At 43.9% G+C, this 17,455-nt stretch overlaps 1 non-coding gene across 1 annotated transcript; it reads left to right on the top strand.

Moving 5' to 3' along the window:
* The first annotated feature begins 2,273 nt into the window (after positions 1–2,273).
* On the top strand, positions 2,274–2,355 carry TRNAS-GCU (transfer RNA serine (anticodon GCU)). Its single transcript has one exon. It is a non-coding gene; the product is annotated as a tRNA-Ser (tRNA).
* Positions 2,356–17,455: the final 15,100 nt, after the last annotated feature.

The raw sequence follows: 17,455 nt of genomic DNA, 5'->3' as shown, positions 1-17,455 counted from the left end.
CCTGTGGAAAGGACAGGTAGGATGGTAGGCATAGATGAGGGGGAGATGTATGGCAGTGCAGACCTGTGGAAAGGACAGGTAGGATGGTAGACATAGATGAGGGGGAGATGTATGGCAGTGCAGACCTGTGGAAAGGACAGGTAGGATGGTAGACATAGATGAGGAGGAGATGTATGGCAGTGCAGACCTGTGGAAAGGACAGGTAGGATGGTAGACATAGATGAGGAGGAGATGTATGGCAGTGCAGACCTGTGGAAAGGACAGGTAGGATGGTAGACATAGATGAGGGGGAGATGTATGGCAGTGCAGACCTGTGGAAAGGACAGGTAGGATGGTAGACATAGATGAGGGGGAGATGTATGGCAGTGCAGATCTGTGGAAAGGACAGGTAGGATGGTAGACATAGATGAGGAGGAGATGTATGGCAGTGCAGACCTGTGGAAAGGACAGGTAGGATGGTAGACATAGATGAGGAGGAGATGTATGGCAGTGCAGACCTGTGGAAAGGACAGGTAGGATGGTAGGCATAGATGAGGAGGAGATGTATGGCAGTGCAGATCTGTGGAAAGGACAGGTAGGATGGTAGACATAGATGAGGGGGAGATGTATGGCAGTGCAGACCTGTGGAAAGGACAGGTAGGATGGTAGACATAGATGAGGAGGAGATGTATGGCAGTGCAGACCTGTGGAAAGGACAGGTAGGATGGTAGACATAGATGAGGAGGAGATGTATGGCAGTGCAGATCTGTGGAAAGGACAGGTAGGATGGTAGACATAGATGAGGGGGAGATGTATGGCAGTGCAGACCTGTGGAAAGGACAGGTAGGATGGTAGACATAGATGAGGAGGAGATGTATGGCAGTGCAGATCTGTGGAAAGGACAGGTAGGATGGTAGACATAGATGAGGGGGAGATGTATGGCAGTGCAGACCTGTGGAAAGGACAGGTAGGATGGTAGACATAGATGAGGAGGAGATGTATGGCAGTGCAGATCTGTGGAAAGGACAGGTAGGATGGTAGACATAGATGAGGGGGAGATGTATGGCAGTGCAGATCTGTGGAAAGGACAGGTAGGATGGTAGACATAGATGAGGGGGAGATGTATGGCAGTGCAGATCTGTGGAAAGGACAGGTAGGATGGTAGACATAAATGAGGAGGAGATGTATGGCAGTGCAGATCTGTGGAAAGGACAGGTAGGATGGTAGACATAGATGAGGAGGAGATGTATGGCAGTGCAGATCTGTGGAAAGGACAGGTAGGATGGTAGACATAGATGAGGAGGAGATGTATGGCAGTGCAGATCTGTGGAAAGGACAGGTTGGATGAAAGACAGAGATAAGGTATGCAAATTGCCTCTTCTGAGGAAAAGAGGACTTAAACTCTATAGCGCCACCTGTTGGAAGTAGCGATCCTACAAGTCACAATCAACTCTTTAACGAGTCGTGCAATATGATAAGGTAGAGATTTATGGCAGTGCAGATCTGTGGAAAGGACAGGTAGGATGGTAGACAGAGATAAGGAAGAGATTTATGGCAGTGCAGATCTGTGGAGAAGGTGAGAAGTGTTGAAGGCAGAGATGAGTGAGGAGAAGTAGGACGTAGTAAAACGGTGTAGGATTTTGTGAGTGAAAGTGATACGTTTACGATACGATATGTATTTTATAGCAGATGGGTATCCAGTGCAATGACTGGCAAAAGGTGGAGGCATTGGTGTACTGGCTGGACAAAAATACGACCCTGGCTGCTGCATTCAGGATAGAAAGCCCCAGAAGGAATGAATGGAGCAGCGGTAGAGAATGCGCTCATTGAGCAATTCTGCCTAATAGTGTGGGCCCTACTGATCCAGAATATTATAACTTATCCTGTGGATAGGTGATGACGACTTACCTTCACTGCATAATTCCTTTACATTCAGTGTCCAGCACTGCATTGATAGTTTTAGCTAGAGAGTATTGTTTTCCTGCACTGCCATCTAGTGGTTCACACTGTGCTAAAGTTCATTGCAGGACCTAAGAGAATTAGGAGATCCAGAGATACTGCCACCTTGTGGAACAAGAAGATTTAATGGCCAATACAACTACTGTATGTTATATAAAAGATACTGAGAGAGGCATTAGATTTTTAGTAATTTCTTTATTTCTATATATTGTATATTACAATCGCACTGTGATCAGTAGGAGAAACCTATGGCAAGACATAGTCAGTTTATGTGCCAACATGGCTCACCCGACAGTATGTCTGTGAGCATGCTGCAAGGGGGAGGGGAAACAGATGACGAGGTGGCCGAGTGGTTAAGGCGATGGACTGCTAATCCATTGTGCTCTGCACGCGTGGGTTCGAATCCCATCCTCGTCGCAAGTTTCTTTTTTTTACGTTTATTAAATTGAAAAAGTTTATTAAATTGACTAACATAGGATAAAATAAAAATTGAAGCTAAAAACTGGGAGAAAAAAGCCCAAAGGTAATAAAGGTGTTTCTTTGAGAACAACATAAAATGAAATTGAAATGAAAACCCAGACAAAGCAAAAGTGATCTACAAAATATTATTGGAATGCTGAGGAACATCTATGAAAAGCCACAGTTGTGCTCAAAAGTTTACATACCCCTGCAGAATTTTTGCTTTCTTGGTGTTTTTTTCAGAGAATATAAATGATAACACCAAAACTTTTCCTCCACTCATAGTTAGTGGTTGGGTGAAGCAATTTATTGTCAAACTTCTGTGTCTTCTCTTTTTAAATCATAATGACAACCCAAAACATCCAAATGACCCTGATCAAAAGTTCACATACCCTGGTGATTTTGGCCTGATAATGTGCACAGAAGGTGACACAAATTGGCTTTAATGGCTACTGAAGGTAACATCCAAAAACAGAACAGACAGCACGTCATTTTTTATTTAAATTAATTTATGTATAGCGCAGGTGCCGGCTTATGAATACACCCATCAGCGTCTTCAGTGACAACAGGCGTAGGCTTATGGGAGTAGTACTCACATCAATCTACGCCTCTGTGACCAGCAGTAAACTTTTTACTGCCGATCACAGCTGCTGACTCACGCTGTCATCTGACAGCGTAGGAACTGCAGCACTCTGACCTACAACCGATCAGAGCTGCTGGTGTTTCTTGCGCTGTCATGCAGATTACAGCATGGGAAACACTCGACGTTCGGGGTGCCGAACCCAAACAGTAACACAGACTTCCTGGAGAAGTCTGTGTTCGGGGTCTGTGCTCAAACAGTAGGAGTTTGGCAAGGACCCCGAACTTTAGTGTTCGGGTTTACCCATCACTAATTGCAAGCAATGGGACTTTATGAATTGTTCCAAGCCAAAGATATAGCTGGAGAAGAGTAGGGGTCCTGGGATAGAGCCTTGAGGGACACCAAAGGAAAAAGGGTGGGGTGAGGAGGTAGTGTGGGAATGGGAGACACTAAATGTGCAATTAGTGAGGTACGATGAGATCCAGGTGAGAACAAGGTCTAAAGCTAAAAGTGATTTGTACCTGTGTAATTCCCCTAGATTGTCCGTAATAACAAGGTCACTTCCAAAAGCTTTTACGAACTGGAGGAACAAATAATTGTGTATATGAGTCGCCCTGCCAGGGCCGTGGGGTACTCGCTACCGGGTCCTGAGTTCACAGGGTGATGTCACGGTGGCTGCGACGTGGTCCGTGGCCCTGGCCATGTAAAAAGTTGTTAAAGGGATAAAATTTATGTTCGTGATGCCACCTGTGGTATTCGGTCAGGGTGACCGACGCTGCTTTAAACCCTTAAGCCCCAAGGGTGGTTTGCACGTTAATGACCGGGCCAATTTTTATAATTCTGACCACTGTCCCTTTATGAGGTTATAACTCTGGAACGCTTTAACGGATCCCCGTGATTCTGACAATGTTTTCTCGAGACATATTGTACTTCATGATAGTGGTAAAATTTCTTTGATATTACCTGCGTTTATTTGTGAAAAAATGGAAATTTGGTGAAAATTTTGAAAATTTTGCAATTTTCCAACTTTGAATTTTTATGCCCTTAAATCACAGAGATATGTCACACAAAATGCTTAATAAGTAGCATTTCTCACATGTCTACTTTACATCAGCACAATTTTGGAAACAAATTTTTTTTTGTTAGGGAGTTATAAGGGTTAAAATTTGACCAGCAATTTCACATTTTTACAACACCATTTTTTTTAGGGACCATATCACATTTGAAGTCATTTTGAGGGGTCTATATGATAGAAAATAACCAAGTGTGACAACATTCTAAAAACTGCACCCCTCAAGGTGCTCAAAACCATATTCAAGAAGTTTATTAACCCTTCTGGTGCTTCTCAGGAATTTTTGGAATGTTTAAAAAAAAATGAACATTTAATTTTGTTTCACAAAAAATTTACTTCAGCTCCAATTTGTTTTATTTTACCAAGGGTAACAGAAGAAAATGGACTCCAAAAGTTGTTGTACAATTTGTCCTGAGTACCCCGATACCCCATATGTGGGGTAAACCACTGTTTTGGCGCATGGCAGAGCTCGGAAGGGAAGGAGCGCCGTTTGACTTTTCAATGCAAAATTGGCTGGAATTGAGATGGGATGCCATGTTGCGTTTGGAGAGCCACTAATGTGCCTAAACATTGAAACCCCCCACAAGTGACACCATTTTGGAAAGTAGACCCCCTAAGGAACTTATCTAGATGTGTGATGAGCACTTTGACCCATCAAGTGCTTCACAGAAGTTTATAATGTAGAGCCATAAAAATAAAACATAATATCTTTCACAAAAATGAACTTTTCGCCCCCAATTTTTTTTATTTTCCCAAGGGTACCTGTTATGCTGTGCTATCAGGCAACACAGTGTGCAGTAATCAGCGCACATACAGTGATATGGCAATAACCCAAAAACAATAGAACAAGCTCTGAGACGTGGAATCTCTGCAGACTGCAATACCTGAACCTATCCTCACACAACTAAAAGCAGCAGTGGATTGCGCCTAACACTACCTATGCAACTCGGCACTGCCTGAGGAGCTGACTAGCCTGAAGATAGAAATACAAGCCTGACTTGCCTCAGAGAAATACCCCAAAGGAATAGGCAGCCCCCCACATATAATGACTGTTAGCAAGATGAAAAGACAAAACGTAGGAATGAAATAGATTCAGCAAAGTGAGGCCCGATATTCTAGACAGAGCGAGGATAGCAAAGAGAACTATGCAGTCTACAAAAAACCCTAAAGCAGAACCACGCAAAGGGGGGCAAAAAGACCCACCGTGCCGAACTAACGGCACGGCGGTGCACCCTTTGCGTCTCAGAGCTTCCAGCAAAAGAGAATAGCACAGCTGGACAGAAAAAACGGAAACAAAAACAAAGTAACACTTATCTAGCAGAGCAGCAGGCCACAGGAAAGATGCAGTAGCTCAGATCCAACACTGGAACATTGACAAGGAGCAAGGAAGACAGACTCAGGTGGAGTTAAATAGCAAGGCAGCCAACGAGCTCACCAAAACACCTGAGGGAGGAAGCCCAGAGGCTGCAATACCACTTGTGACCACAGGAGTGAATTCAGCCACAGAATTCACAACAGTACCCCCCCCTTGAGGAGGGGTCACTGAACCCTCACCAGAACCCCCAGGCCGACCAGGATGAGCCACATGAAAGGCACGAACAAGATCTGGGGCATGGACATCAGAGGCAAAAACCCAGGAATTATCCTCCTGAGCATAACCCTTCCATTTGACCAGATACTGGAGTTTCCGTCTAGAGACACGAGAATCCAAAATTTTCTCCACAATATACTCCAATTCCCCCTCCACCAAAACAGGGGCAGGAGGCTCCACAGATGGAACCATAGGTGCCACGTATCTTCTCAACAACGACCTATGGAATACATTATGTATGGAAAAGGAGTCTGGGAGGGTCAGACGAAAAGACACCGGATTGAGAATCTCAGAAATCCTATACGGACCAATAAAACGAGGTTTAAATTTAGGAGAGGAAACCTTCAAAGGAATATGACGAGAAGATAACCAAACCAGATCCCCAACACGAAGTCGGGGACCCACACGGCGTCTACGATTAGCGAAAAGCTGAGCCTTCTCCTGGGACAAGGTCAAATTGTCCACTACCTGAGTCCAGATCTGCTGCAACCTGTCCACCACAGAATCCACACCAGGACAGTCCGAAGACTCAACCTGTCCTGAAGAGAAACAAGGATGGAACCCAGAATTGCAGAAAAATGGAGAGACCAAGGTAGCCGAGCTGGCCCGATTATTAAGGGCGAACTCAGCCAACGGCAAAAATGACACCCAATCATCCTGGTCAGCAGAAACAAAACATCTCAGATAGGTTTCCAAGGTCTGATTGGTTCGTTCGGTCTGGCCATTAGTGTGAGGATGGAAGGCCGAGGAAAAAGATAGGTCAATGCCCATCCTACCACAAAAGGCTCGCCAGAACCTCGAGACAAACTGGGAACCTCTGTCAGAAACAATATTCTCAGGAATGCCATGCAAACGAACCACATGCTGGAAGAACAAAGGCACCAAATCAGAGGAGGAAGGCAATTTAACCAAGGGCACCAGATGGACCATTTTAGAAAAGCGATCACAGACCACCCAAATGACCGACATCTTTTGAGAAACGGGAAGGTCAGAAATGAAATCCATCGAAATATGTGTCCAAGGCCTCTTCGGGACCGGCAAGGGCAAAAGCAACCCACTGGCACGTGAACAGCAGGGCTTAGCCCGAGCACAAATCCCACAGGACTGCACAAAAGTACGTACATCCCGTGACAGAGATGGCCACCAGAAGGATCTAGCCACTAACTCTCTGGTACCAAAGATTCCTGGATGACCAGCCAGCACCGAACAATGAAGTTCAGAGATAACTTTACTAGTCCACCTATCAGGGACGAACAGTTTCTCGGCCGGACAACGATCAGGTTTATTAGCCTGAAATTTCTGCAACACTCTCCGCAAATCAGGAGAGATGGCAGACACAATGACTCCTTCCTTGAGGATACTCGCCGGCTCAGATAACCCCGGAGAGTCGGGCACAAAACTCCTAGACAGAGCATCCGCCTTCACATTTTTAGAGCCCGGAAGGTACGAAATCACAAAATCAAAACGAGCAAAAAATAACGACCAACGGGCCTGTCTAGGATTCAAGCGCTTGGCAGACTCGAGATAAGTAAGATTCTTATGATCAGTCAATACCACCACGCGATGCTTAGCTCCCTCAAGCCAATGACGCCACTCCTCGAATGCCCACTTCATGGCCAGCAACTCTCGGTTGCCCACATCATAATTACGCTCAGCAGCAGAAAATTTCCTGGAAAAGAAAGCACATGGTTTCAACACTGAGCAACCAGAACCTCTCTGTGACAAAACCGCCCCTGCTCCAATCTCAGAAGCATCAACCTCGACCTGGAACGGAAGAGAAACATCTGGTTGACACAACACAGGGGCACAGCAAAAACGACACTTCAACTCCTGAAAAGCTTCCACGGCAGCAGAAGACCAATTAACCAAATCAGCACCCTTCTTGGTCAAATCGGTCAATGGTCTGGCAATGCTAGAAAAATTACAGATGAAGCGACGATAAAAATTAGCAAAGCCCAGGAATTTCTGCAGACTTTTCAGAGATGTCGGCTGAGTCCAATCCTGGATGGCCTGGACCTTAACCGGATCCATCTCGATAGTAGAAGGGGAAAAGATGAACCCCAAAAATGAAACTTTCTGCACACCGAAGAGACACTTTGATCCCTTCACGAACATAGTAACATAGTAACATAGTAACATAGTTAGTAAGGCCGAAAAAAGACATTTGTCCATCCAGTTCAGCCTATATTCCATCATAATAAATACCCAGATCTACGTCCTTCTACAGAACCTAATAATTGTATGATACAATATTGTTCTGCTCCAGGAAGACATCCAGGCCTCTCTTGAACCCCTCGACTGAGTTCGCCATCACCACCTCCTCAGGCAAGCAATTCCAGATTCTCACTGCCCTAACAGTAAAGAATCCTCTTCTATGTTGGTGGAAAAACCTTCTCTCCTCCAGACGCAAAGAATGCCCCCTTGTGCCCGTCACCTTCCTTGGAACAAGGAATTAGCACGCAGTACCTGGAAAACCATTCTGACTTGCTTCACATGAGACTCCCAATCATCAGAGAAGATCAAAATGTCATCCAAGTAAACAATCAGGAATTTATCCAGATACTCACGGAAAATGTCATGCATAAAAGACTGAAAAACAGATGGAGCATTGGCAAGTCCGAACGGCATCACCAGATACTCAAAATGACCCTCGGGCGTATTAAATGCCGTTTTCCATTCATCTCCCTGCCTGATTCTCACCAGATTATACGCACCACGAAGATCAATCTTAGTAAACCAACTAGCCCCCTTAATCCGAGCAAACAAGTCAGAAATCAATGGCAAGGGATACTGAAACTTAACAGTGATCTTATTAAGAAGGCGGTAATCAATACACGGTCTTATCGAACCATCCTTTTTGGCTACAAAAAAGAACCCTGCTCCCAATGGTGATGACGATGGGCGAATATGTCCCTTCTCCAGGGATTCTTTCACATAACTGCGCATAGCGGTGTGTTCAGGCACGGACAAATTAAATAAACGACCCTTAGGGAATTTACTACCAGGACTCAAATTGATAGCACAATCACAATTCCTATGCGGAGGTAGGGCATCAGACTTGGGCTCTTCAAATACATCCTGAAAGTCAGACAAGAACTCTGGGATGTCAGAAGGAATGGATGACGAAATAGACAAAAATGGAACATCACCATGTACTCCCTGACAACCCCAGCTGGTTACCGACATAGAGTTCCAATCTAATACTGGATTATGGGTTTGTAGCCATGGCAACCCCAACACGACCACATCATGCAGATTATGCAGTACCAGAAAGCGAATAACTTCCTGATGTGCAGGAGCCATGCACATGGTCAGCTGGGCCCAGTACTGAGGCTTATTCTTGGCCAAAGGTGTAGCATCAATTCCTCTCAACGGAATAGGACACCGCAAAGGCTCCAAGAAAAATCCACAACGTTTAGCATAATCCAAATCCATCAGATTCAGGGCAGCGCCTGAATCCACAAACGTCATGACAGAATACGATGACAAAGAGCATATCAAGGTAATGGACAGAAGGAATTTGGACTGTACAGTACCAATGACGGCAGAGCTATCGAACCGCCTAGTGCGCTTAGGACAATTAGAAATAGCATGAGTGGAATCACCACAGTAGAAACACAGCCTGTTCAGACGTCTGTGTTCTTGCCGTTCAACTTTAGTCATAGTCCTGTCGCACTGCATAGGCTCAGGTTTACTCTCAGACAATACCGCCAGATGGTGCACAGATTTACGCTCGCGCAAGCGACGACCGATCTGAATGGCCAAAGACAGACTCATTCAAACCAGCAGGCATAGGAAATCCCACCATGACATCCTTAAGAGCTTCAGAGAGACCCTTTCTGAACCAAGCCGCCAGTGCAGATTCATTCCACAGAGTGAGTACTGACCACTTCCTAAATTTCTGACAATATACTTCTACATCATCCTGACCCTGGCATAAAGCCAGCAAATTTTTCTCAGCCTGATCCACTGAATTAGGCTCATCGTAAAGCAATCCAAGCGCCTGGAAAAACGCATCAACATTACTCAATGCAGGGTCTCCTGGCGCAAGAGAAAACGCCCAGTCCTGTGGGTCGCCGCGCAAAAAAGAAATAATAATCAAAACCTGTTGAATAGGATTACCAGAAGAATGAGGTTTCAAGGCCAGAAATAGCTTACAATTATTTTTGAAGCTCAGGAACTTAGTTCTGTCACCAAAAAACAAATCAGGAATAGGAATTCTTGGTTCTAGCATAGATTTCTGATCAATTGTATCTTGAATCTTTTGTACATTTATAACGAGATTATCCATTGAGGAGCACAGAGCCTGAATATCCATGTCCACAGCTGTGTCCTGAAGCACTCTAATGTCTAGGGGAAAAAAAAAAAAAAAAACTGAAGACAGAGCTGAGGAAAAAAAAAAATGATGTCAGGACTTCTTTTGTCCCTCTATTGAGAATCATTGGTTTGGCTCCTTGTACTGTTATGCTGTGCTATCAGGCAACACAGTGTGCAGTAATCAGCGCACATACAGTGATATGGCAATAACCCAAAAACAATAGAACAAGCTCTGAGACGTGGAATCTCTGCAGACTGCAATACCTGAACCTATCCTCACACAACTAAAAGCAGCAGTGGATTGCGCCTAACACTACCTATGCAACTCGGCACTGCCTGAGGAGCTGACTAGCCTGAAGATAGAAATACAAGCCTGACTTGCCTCAGAGAAATACCCCAAAGGAATAGGCAGCCCCCCACATATAATGACTGTTAGCAAGATGAAAAGACAAAACGTAGGAATGAAATAGATTCAGCAAAGTGAGGCCCGATATTCTAGACAGAGCGAGGATAGCAAAGAGAACTATGCAGTCTACAAAAAACCCTAAAGCAGAACCACGCAAAGGGGGGCAAAAAGACCCACCGTGCCGAACTAACGGCACGGCGGTGCACCCTTTGCGTCTCAGAGCTTCCAGCAAAAGAGAATAGCACAGCTGGACAGAAAAAACGGAAACAAAAACAAAGTAACACTTATCTAGCAGAGCAGCAGGCCACAGGAAAGATGCAGTAGCTCAGATCCAACACTGGAACATTGACAAGGAGCAAGGAAGACAGACTCAGGTGGAGTTAAATAGCAAGGCAGCCAACGAGCTCACCAAAACACCTGAGGGAGGAAGCCCAGAGGCTGCAATACCACTTGTGACCACAGGAGTGAATTCAGCCACAGAATTCACAACAGGTACCAGAAGAAATTGTACCCCGAAAGTTGTTGTGCAATTTGTCCTGAGTAAGCTGATATCCCATATGTGGGGGTAAACCACTGTTTGGGTGCATGGCAGAGCTCGGAAGGGAAGGAAAGCCGTTTGACTTTTCAATGCAAAATTGGCTGGAATTAAGATGGGACGCCATGTTGCATTTGGAGAGCCCCTGATGTGCCTAAACATTGAAACCCCCCACAAGTGACACCATTTTGGAAAGTAGACACCCTAATGATCTTATCTAGATGTGTTGTGAGAGCAGAGCCGTGAAAATAATTAAAAAAAATTTCCACAAAAATTATTTTTTAGCCCCCAGTTTTGCATTTTCCCAAGGGTAACAGGAGAAATTGGACCCCAAAAGTTGTTGTGCAATTTGTCCTGAGTACGATGATACCCCATATGTGGGGGGGAACCACCGTTTGGGCGCATGGCAGAGCTCGGAAGGGAAGGAGCGCCATTTGGAATGCAGACTTAGATGGAATGGTCTGCAGGCGTCACGTTTCATGTGCAGAGCCTCTGATGTACCTAAACAATAGAAACCTCTCACAAGTGACCCGATATTGGAACCTTGACCCCCCAAGGAACTTATCTAGATGTGTTGTGAAAACTTTGAAACCCCAAGTATTTCACTACAGTTTATAACGCAGAGCCGTGATTTTTTTTCCTACAAAAATGATTTCTAAGCCCCCCAAATTTTTATTTTCCCAAGGGTAACAAGAGAAATTGGACCCCAGAAGTTGTCCAATTTGTCCTGAGTACGCTGATACCCCATATGTTGGGGTAAACCCCTGTTTGGGTGCACGGGAGAGCTCAGAAGGGAATGAGCACTGTTTTACTTTTTCAATGCAGAATTGGCTGGAATTGAGATCGAACGCGATGTCGCGTTTGGAGAGCCCTGATGTGCCTAAACAGTGGAAACCCCCCAATTATAACTGAAACCCTAATCCAAACACACCCCTAACCCTAATTCCAACCATAACCCTAACCACACCCCTAACCCTGACACACCCCTAACACTAATCCCAACCATAAATGTAATCCAAATCCTAACCCTAGTCCCAACCCTAACCCTAGCCCTAACCCTAGCCCTAACTCTAACCCTAGCCCCAACCCTAACCCTAACCCTAACCCTAGCCCTAGCTCTAGCCCTAACCCTAGCCGTAACCCTAATGGGAAAATGGAAATAAATACATTTTTTACATTTTTTATTTTTCCCTAAGGGGGTGATAAAGTCGGGTTTGATTTACTTTTATAGCGTTTTTTTTTGCGGATTTTTATGACTGGTAGCCATCACACACTAAAAGACGCTTTTATTGCAAAAAAATATATTTTTTTGCTTTACCACATTTTGAGAGCTGTAATTTTTCCATATTTTGGTCCACAGAGTCATGTGAGGTCTTGTTTTTTGCGGGACGAGTTGACATTTTTATTGGTAACATTTTCGGGCACGTGACATTTTTTGATCGCTTTTTATTCCGATTTTTGTGAGGCAGTATGACCAAAAAAACAGCTATTAATAAATTTCTTTTTTGGGGGGCGCTTATACCATTCCGTGTTTGGTAAAATGGATAAAGCAGTTTTATTCTTCGGGTCAGTACGATTACAGCGATACCTCATTTATATTTTTTTTATGCTTTGGCGCTTTTATACCATAAAAACTATTTTATAGAAAAAATTATTATTTTTGCATCACTTTATTCTGAGGACTATAACTTTTTTATTTTTTTGATGATGCTGTATGGTAGCTCGTTTTTTGCGGGACAAGATGATGTTTTCAGCGGTACCATGGTTATTTATATCCGTCTTTTTGATCGTGTGCTATTCCAATTTTTGTTCGGCGGTATGATGATAAAGAGTTGTATTTTGCCATTTTGTCTCTTTTTTTTTACGGTGATCACTGAAGGGGTTAACTAGTGGGACAGTTTTATAGGTCGGGTCGTTACGGACGCGGCGATACTAAATATGTGTACTTTTATTGTTTTTTTTTTAATTTAGATAAAGAAATGTATTTATGGGAATGATATATATATTTTTTTCTTTATTTAGGATTTTTTTTTTTTTTACACAATTAAATATTTTTTTTTTAACTTTATAACATTGTCAAACACAACGAGATCGCTATCCAGGATGCTGCAACGTCACAGATTGTTGTCATTCTCATTGCAAAGTTGCTGAGTGTGACGGTACCTTTAGATGACCCGGCTCTGTGGGGTGTCACTGTGCCTCCTGGGTGTGGGTGCGGACAGGTAATGTGCAATTAGCTGTCCTGCCGGTCTCTGATGTAAGGCGTGGAGGTCCTTACAACCTCGGTGTTCCGGCTACCAGATTTCTGCGCCTCAGAAGGAGGCCGCCTGCTCGGGGCTGGTCCCCTTCTGGTATCTTCTCCTGTGCTTCATGCTCACTGCAATCATAGTAACATAGTAACATAGTTAGTAAGGCCGAAAAAAGACATTTGTCCATCCAGTTCAGCCTATATTCCATCATAATAAATCCCCAGATCTACGTCCTTCTACAGAACCTAATAATTGTATGATACAATATTGTTCTGCTCCAGGAAGACATCCAGGCCTCTCTTGAACCCCTCGACTGAGTTCGCCATCACCACCTGCTCAGGCAAGCAATTCCAGATTCTCACTGCCCTAACAGTAAAGAATCCTCTTCTATGTTGGTGGAAAAACCTTCTCTCCTCCAGACGCAAAGAATGCCCCCTTGTGCCCGTCATTATACATGGTTATTAGATCGCCCCTCAGTCGTCTTTTTTCTAGACTAAATAATCCTAATTTCGCTAATCTATCTGGGTATTGTAGTTCTCCCATCCCCTTTATTAATTTTGTTGCCCTCCTTTGTACTCTCTCTAGTTCCATTATATCCTTCCTGAGCACCGGTGCCCAAAACTGGACACAGTACTCCATGTGCGGTCTAACTAGGGATTTGTACAGAGGCAGTATAATGCTCTCATCATGTGTATCCAGACCTCTTTTAATGCACCCCATGATCCTGTTTGCCTTGGCAGCTGCTGCCTGGCACTGGCTGCTCCAGGTAAGTTTATCATTAACTAGGATCCCCAAGTCCTTCTCCCTGTCAGATTTACCCAGTGGTTTCCCGTTCAGTGTGTAATGGTGACATTGATTCCTTCTTCCCATGTGTATAACCTTACATTTATCATTGTTAAACCTCATCTGCCACCTTTCAGCCCAAGTTTCCAACTTATCCAGATCCATCTGTAGCAGAATACTATCTTCTCTTGTATTAACTGCTTTACATAGTTTTGTATCATCTGCAAATATCGATATTTTACTGTGTAAACCTTCTACCAGATCATTAATGAATATGTTGAAGAGAACAGGTCCCAATACTGACCCCTGCGGTACCCCACTGGTCACAGCGACCCAGTTAGAGACTATACCATTTATAACCACCCTCTGCTTTCTATCACTAAGCCAGTTACTAACCCATTTACACACATTTTCCCCCAGACCAAGCATTCTCATTTTGTGTACCAACCTCTTGTGCGGCACGGTATCAAACGCTTTGGAAAAATCGAGATATACCACGTCCAATGACTCACCGTGGTCCAGTCTATAGCTTACCTCTTCATAAAAACTGATTAGATTGGTTTGACAGGAGCGATTTCTCATAAACCCATGCTGATATGGAGTTAAACAGTTATTCTCATTGAGATAATCCAGAATAACATCCCTCAGAAACCCTTCAAATATTTTACCAACAATAGAGGTTAGACTTACTGGCCTATAATTTCCAGGTTCACTTTTAGAGCCCTTTTTGAATATTGGCACCACATTTGCTATGCGCCAGTCCTGCGGAACAGACCCTGTCGCTATAGAGTCACTAAAAATAAGAAATAATGGTTTATCTATTACATTACTTAGTTCTCTTAGTACTCGTGGGTGTATGCCATCCGGACCCGGAGATTTATCTATTTTAATCTTATTTAGCCGGTTTCGCACCTCTTCTTGGGTTAGATTGGTGACTCTTAATATAGGGTTTTCATTGTTTCTTGGGATTTCACCTAGCATTTCATTTTCCACCGTGAATACCGTGGAGAAGAAGGTGTTTAATATGTTAGCTTTTTCCTCGTCATCTACAACCATTCTTTCCTCACTATTTTTTAAGGGGCCTACATTTTCAGTTTTTATTCTTTTACTATTGATATAGTTGAAGAACAGTTTGGAATTAGTTTTACTCTCCTTAGCAATGTGCTTCTCTGTTTCCTTTTTGGCAGCTTTAATTAGTTTCTTAGATAAAGTATTTTTCTCCCTATAGTTTTTTAGAGCTTCAATGGTGCCATCCTGCTTTAGTAGTGCAAATGCTTTCTTTTTACTGTTAATTGCCTGTCTTACTTCTTTGTTTAGCCACATTGGGTTTTTCCTATTTCTAGTCCTTTTATTCCCACAAGGTATAAATCGCTTACACTGCCTATTTAGGATGTTCTTAAACATTTCCCATTTATTATCTGTATTCTCATTTCTGAGGATATTGTCCCAGTCTACCAGATTAAGGGCATCTCTAAGCTGTTCAAACTTTGCCTTCCTAAAGTTCAATGTTTTTGTGACTCCCTGACAAGTCCCCCTAGTGAAAGACAGGTGAAACTGCACAATATTGTGGTCGCTATTTCCTAAATGCCCAACCACCTGCAGATTTGTTATTCTGTCAGGTCTATTAGATAGTATTAGGTCTAAAAGTGCTGCTCCTCTGGTTGGATTCTGCACCAATTGTGAAAGATAATTTTTCTTGGTTATTAGCAGAAACCTGTTGCCTTTATGGGTTTCACAGGTTTCTGTTTCCCAGTTAATATCCGGGTAGTTAAAGTCCCCCATAACCAGGACCTCATTATGGGTTGCAGCTTCATCTATCTGCTTTAGAAGTAGACTTTCCATGCTTTCTGTTATATTTGGGGGTTTGTAACAGACCCCAATGAGAATTTTGTTACCATTTTTCCCCTCCATGAATTTCAACCCATATGGACTCGACTGTTGTGAATTCTGTGGCTGAGTTCACTTCTGTGGTCACAAGTGGTATTGCAGTCTCTGGGCTTCCTCCCTCAGGTGTTTTGGTGAGCTCGTTGGCTGCCTTGCTATTTAGCTCCACCTGAGTCTGTCTTCCTTGCTCCTTGTCAATGTTCCAGTGTTGGATCTGAGCTACTGCATCTTTCCTTGGGCCTGCTGCTCTGCTAGATAAGTGCTTCTAGTTTGTTTTCTGTTTTTTCTGTCCAGCTTGTTATTATCTTTTGCTGGAAGCTCTGAGAAGCAAAGGGGTGCACCGCCGTGCTGTTAGTTCGGCACGGTGGGTCTTTTTGCCCCTTTGCGTGGTTTTCGTTTTAGGGTTTTTTGTAGACTGCATAGTTCTCTTTGCTATCCTCGCTCTGTCTAGAATATCGGGCCTCACTTTGCTGAATCTATTTCATTCCTACGTTTGTCTTTTCATCTTGCTAACAGTCATTATATGTGGGGGCTGCCTATTCCTTTGGGGTATTTCTCTGAGGTAAGTCAGGCTTGTATTTCTATCTTCAGGCTAGTCAGCTCCTCAGGCAGTGCCGAGTTGCATAGGTAGTTGATAGGCGCAATCCACTGCTGCTTCCAGTTGTGTGAGGATAGATCAGGTACTGCAGTCTACAGAGATTCCACGTCTCAGAGCTCGTCCTATTGTTTTGGGTTATTGCCAGATCTCTGTATGTGCGCTGATTACTGCACGCTGTGTTGCCTGATTGCCAGCCATAACACTCGACATCCTCATTCCCTTCGCTAATATCCTCCCTTAAAGTGGACTTTAGACAAGACTTTACATAGAGACAAACCCCTCCTCCTCTCCGATTTTTACGATCCTTTCTAAACAGACTGTAACCCTGTAAGTTAACTGCCCAGTCATAGCTTTCATCTAACCATGTCTCGGTTATTCCCACTATGTCAAAGTTACCTGTAGATATTTCTGCTTCTAGTTCTTCCATCTTGTTTGTCAGGCTTCTGGCGTTTGCGAGCATGCAGTTTAGAGGATTTTGTTTTGTTCCAATCTCCTCACTGTGGATTGTTTTAGAAATGTTCTTACCTCCCTTCTGAGTAGGTTTTCCTGGGTCGTCTTTGTTCGAGTCTAATGTTTTTCTTCCCGTCCCCTCTTCTTCTAGTTTAACGCCCTCCTGATGAGTGTAGCGAGTCTTCTGGCGAATGTGTGTTTCCCAGGTTTGTTGAGGTGTAGTCCGTCTCTGGCGAGGAGTCCATCATACCAGTAATTCACACCGTGGTCCAGGAATCCAAATCCTTGTTGTCTGCACCATCGTCTTAGCCAGTTGTTTGCATCAAGGATCCTGTTCCATCTCCTGGTGCCATGCCCGTCTACTGGAAGGATAGAAGAAAAAACTACCTGTGCATCCAGTTCCTTTACTTTCTTCCCCAACTCTTCAAAGTCCTTGCAGATTGTCGGTAGGTCCTTCCTTGCCGTGTCATTGGTGCCAACATGTATCAGAAGAAATGGGTGGACGTCCTTGGAGCTGAAGAGCTTTGGTATCCTATCGGTCACATCCTTGATCATCGCACCTGGAAGGCAGCATACTTCTCTTGCAGTTATGT

This window comes from Ranitomeya imitator, chromosome 5 (genome assembly GCF_032444005.1).
Source record: "Ranitomeya imitator isolate aRanImi1 chromosome 5, aRanImi1.pri, whole genome shotgun sequence".
NCBI classification, from domain to species: Eukaryota; Metazoa; Chordata; class Amphibia; order Anura; family Dendrobatidae; genus Ranitomeya; species Ranitomeya imitator.
This window is presented reverse-complemented; position numbering and strand designations above follow the sequence as displayed.